Genomic DNA, 5,305 nt, shown 5'->3' with positions numbered 1-5,305 from the left:
TATTGTTTTGGCGCTCATCTTTTCTCAAGTACAATACAAATGTACAGCACAGTGTATTTTCTCCAATATCTATTTCCTGTATTGAGCATTGTGTTCTAATTATTGATTTTTGTGGTGCTGTGGCTAAGGAAAATCGATAACTGGATAGGGGGCTTCATTGTATTTTCTATGCAATACTAGTTGAGTTTCTCTTAAGGTTTGGATGCTGACTGAGGAAGGGGAAACCTGTGAAAATATGAATTCAGATTGACAGGTATCCCCATTTCTCTCCATTTAGCATTGAAGTTCTTGCTCTGTGAGAGCACCAACCAGGGCCCTGACAGGCTGGCCCCTGACACCCCTACCATTTCAGACAGACTGAGGAAAACTAGAGCTAGAGACGGAGTCAAAAGGGGATAGAAATGACTCTGAAGGGAACTGTTCTTGTCTGAAACATTTGCAGCCTTGGAGCTTCAAAGTCAAAGTGCCCATCTCACGTGTCCAGTCTTCTGATGCTACCCAAAAGCTACCCTTTTGAGTCTTCTATTTAATCTCGGTGATTGCCGTGTTCAGTCACTGTGGCTTCTAAAAGGCAGAGAGCATTTAGGAAGTCTTACAAAGTCCAGGGGAAAGGTAAAATAAAATGAAGCCTAGCTCTACTGATGTCAAGGGCACCGAAAGGACTTGAAATGGGTGCTAATGGGTTGAGTTGCCACTTTAAAGGATTGGTAAATTATGGGCATTGTGAAATGGCGAGGAGGTCAATCCGAGAGTCTCTCACAAGAGGACAAGATGATCCATTGCCTGTGATCTCTGGAGCCACAGAGAATCTTCAGAGGGAAAACCTTTGGTCAAAATACAAGAATGTCAGTGTATTAGAGAAGATTAGGGATTTTCTACCAAAACTATTCCATATCACAGAATGGCTTAGAAATCCTTCTTTAACCTGTCCCCTCCCCTTCATCTACACTGATTTGAAGTGGATTTAACAAGTGACACCAATAAGGGACCATACTGTAGCTTTCACCTGGTCAGTCTATGTCATGGAAAGAGCAGGTATTTCGAATTGTGCACTCAGTATAGGTCAACCTCACTGACTGGGGTCTACCATATGGGGGTCATCCCAGATTATAAAAATAAAAAATCTAATTAATGTGTGTCAACCTGAATCTCCTTGCCATCCAAGTGAGAGGATAAACCCACAAGTACACCATGGCATATCTGCATAAATAAAATTAGATTACTAAATGTTACACTTCATTTTATGTAGCTAAATATTGTGTATCTTGAGCGGTACTTACTTGTAATTAATGTGTACTTATTAGTGGAGGCTCCTCAGAGGAGGAAGGAGAGGACCATCCTCAGTGAATATCATAAAATGTTTAACTATAAAACATTAAAAAATGTATCCATTTTAGATAAAACTACACAAAATATAATCATGTCACCAAATAACTGATTAAAACACTATTTCGCAAAGGTCTACAGTAGCCTCAACAGCACTCTGTACGGTAGCACCATGGTGTAGCTGGAGGACAGCTAGCTTCCCTCCTCCTCTGGGTACATTGACTTAAATACAAACCCTAGGAGGCACATGGTTCTCACCCCCTTCCATAGACTTACATGATAATTATGACAACTTCCCGGAGGACATCCTCCAGTCTATCAGAGCTCTTGCAGCATGAACTGACATGTTGTCCACCCAATCAAAGGATCAAATAATTACTCTAGTACTGAAAGCATACGATACAGCTAGCTAGCACTGCAGTGTATAAAATGTGGTGGGTAGTTGACTCAAAGAGAAAGACAATAGTTTAACAGTTTGGAACAAATTAATTTCTTCCAAAACGAAGGAGAAGCATTTTTTTTCATTTTCAGTTTCACTTACTTAGCTAGCAAATGCAACTAGCTAGTTTAGCCTACTGGAGCATCCTGTTCAAACAGAGGGTTGCTGTGTTAGCTAGGTGGCTATGACTTTCCAACACAACACTGGAACTCTTCCAAGTCAAGGTAAGCTTTTGGTATTACTAATTTATTGCCACCGGGGCCCACCGGTATAACTGCTTACTTGACTGTACACTGTAACGTTACTGCATGATTGTAGCGGGTTTAGTAACGCATTAGTTCCAGTAGCTACGTATGCTGACTATGACGTTACCTTAGCTAATATGGTGACAACGATGTAGGCTCTGTGTAGAGGTTTGGCTTGGAAATCGCCTGGTCACATACAGCTGATGTGTTGTGCATTGAAGTCCACAAGCGAAGGGAACAGGTGAGAAGGAGAGCGCATGGATGCAAAAAGGAATACAACGGAGCCCCTAGTTCCACTCTTCATACCCCTGATACCTCCTTTGTCCCACCTCCCACACATGCGTGACCTCACCCATTACAACCAGCATGTCCAGAGATACAACCTCTCTTATCATCACCCAGTGCCTGGGCTTATCTCCGCTGTACTCGCACCCCACCATACCCCTGTCTGCGCATTATGCCCTGAATATATTCTACCATGCCCAGAAATCTGCTCCTTTTATTCTTTGTCCCCAACGCTCTAGGCGACCAGTTTTGATAGCCTTTAGCCGCACCCTCATACTACTCCTCCTCTGTGATGTGGAGGTAAACCCAGGCCCTGCATGTCCCCAGGCATCCTCATTTGTTGACTTCTGTGATCGAAAAAGCCTTGGTTTCATGCATGTCAACATCAGAAGCCTCCTCCCTAAGTTTGTTTTACTCACTGCTTTAGCACACTCTGCTAACCCTGATGTCCTTGCCGTGTCTGAATCCTGGCTCAGGAAGGCCACCAAAAATTCTGAGATTTCCATACCCAACTATAACATTTTCCGTCAAGATATAACTGCCAAAGGGGGAGGAGTTGCAGTCTACTGCAGAGATAGCCTGCAAAGTAATGTCATACTTTCCAGGTCCATACCCAAACAGTTCGAACTACTAATTTTAAAAATTACTCTCTCCAGAAATAAGTCTCTCACTGTTGCCGCCTGCTACCGACCCCCCTCAGCTCCCAGCTGTGCCCTGGACACCATTTGTGAATTGATCGCCCCCCATCTAGCTTCAGAGTTTGTTCTGTTAGGTGACCTAAACTGGGATATGCTTAACACCCCGGCAGTCCTACAATCTAAGCTAGATGCCCTCAATCTCACACAAATCATCAAGGAACCCACCAGGTACAACCCTAAATCTGTAAACAAGGGCACCCTCATAGACCAACTGACCAACTGGCCCTCCAAATACACCTCCGCTGTCTTCAACCAGGATCTCAGCGATCACTGCCTCATTGCCTGTATCCGCTACGGATCCGCAGTCAAACGACCACCCCTCATCACTGTCAAACGCTCCCTAAAACACTTCTGTGAGCAGGCCTTTCTAATCGACCTGGCCCGGGTATCCTGGAAGGATATTGACATCATCCTGTCAGTTGAGGATGCCTGGTCATTCTTTAAAAGTAACTTCCTCACCATTTTAGATAAGCATGCTCCGTTCAAAAAATGCAGAGCAAAGAACAGATAGAGCCCTTGGTTCACTCCAGACCTGACTGCCCTCGACCAGCACAAAAACATCCTGTGGCGGACTGCAATAGCATCGAATAGTCCCCGCGATATGCAACTGTTCAGGGAAGTCAGGAACCAATACACGCAGTCAGTCAGGAAAGCAAAGGCCAGCTTCTTCAGGCAGAAATTTGCATCCTGTAGCTCTAACTCCAAAAAGTTCTGGGACACTGTGAAGTCCATGGAGAACAAGAGCACCTCCTCCCAGCTGCCCACTGCACTGAGGCTAGGTAACACGGTCACCACCGATAAATCCATGATTATCGAAAACTTCAACAAGCATTTCTCAACGGCTGGCCATGCCTTCCTCCTGGCTACTCCAACCTCGGCCAACAGCTCCGCCCCCCCCCCCGCAGCTACTCGCCCAAGCCTCTCCAGGTTCTCCTTTACCCAAATCCAGATAGCAGATGTTCTGAAAGAGCTGCAAAACCTGGAACCGTACAAATCAGCTGGGCTTGACAATCTGGACCCTCTATTTCTGAAACTATCCGCCGCCATTGTCGCAACCCCTATTACCAGCCTGTTCAACCTCTCTTTCATATCGTCTGAGATCCCCAAGGATTGGAAAGCTGCCGCAGTCATCCCACTCTTCAAAGGGGGAGACACCCTGGACCCAAACTGTTACAGACCTATATCCATCCTGCCCTGCCTATCTAAGGTCTTCGAAAGCCAAGTCAACAAACAGGTCACTGACCATCTCGAATCCCACCGTACCTTCTCCGCTGTGCAATCTGGTTTCTGAGCCGGTAACGGGTGCACCTCAGCCACGCTCAAGGTACTTAACGATATCATAACCGCCATCGATAAAAGACAGTACTGTGCAGCCGTCTTCATCGACCTTGCCAAGGCTTTCGACTCTGTCAATCACCATATTCTTATCGGCAGACTCAGTAGCCTCGGTTTTTCTGATGACTGCCTTGCCTGGTTCACCAACTACTTTGCAGACAGGGTTCAGTGTGTCAAATCGGAGGGCATTGCTGTCCGGTCCTCTGGCAGTCTCTATGGGGGTGCCACAGGGTTCAATTCTCGGGCAGACTCTTTTCTCTCTATATATCAATGATGTTGCTCTTGCTGCGAGCGATTCCCTGATCCACCTCTACGCAGACGACACCATTCTGTATACTTCCGGCCCGTCCTTGGACACTGTGCTATCTAACCTCCAAACGAGCTTCAATGCCATACAACACTCCTTCCGTGGCCTCCAACTGCTCTTAAACGCTAGTAAAACCAAATGCATGCTTTTCAACCGTTCGCTGCCTGCACCCGCACGCCCGACTAGCATCACCACCCTGGATGGTTCCGACCTAGAATATGTGGACATCTATAAAGTACCTAGGTGTCTGGCTAGACTGTAAACTCTCCTTCCAGACTCATATCAAACATCTCCAATCTAAAATCAAATCTAGAGTCGGCTTTCTATTCCGCAACAAAGCCTCCTTCACTCACGCCGCCAAACTTACCCTAGTAAAACTGACTATCTTACCGATCCTCGACTTTGGCGATGTCATCTACAAAATAGCTTCCAACACTCTACTCAGCAAACTGGATGCAGTTTATCACAGTGCTATCCATTTTGTTACTAAAGCACCTTATACCACCCACCACTGCGACCTGTATGCTCTAGTCGGCTGGCCATCGCTACATATTCGTCGCCAGACCCACTGGCTCCAGGTCATCTACAAGTCCATGCTAGGTAAAGCTCCGCCTTATCTCAGTTCACTGGTCACGATGGCAACACCACGCGCTCCAGCAGGTGTATCTCA

The sequence above is a fragment of the Oncorhynchus clarkii genome, chromosome 11, assembly GCF_045791955.1.
Source record: "Oncorhynchus clarkii lewisi isolate Uvic-CL-2024 chromosome 11, UVic_Ocla_1.0, whole genome shotgun sequence".
Lineage (NCBI taxonomy): Eukaryota > Metazoa > Chordata > Actinopteri > Salmoniformes > Salmonidae > Oncorhynchus > Oncorhynchus clarkii.
The sequence above is the reverse complement of the archived record's forward strand: the minus strand, read 5'-3'. Positions refer to the sequence as shown.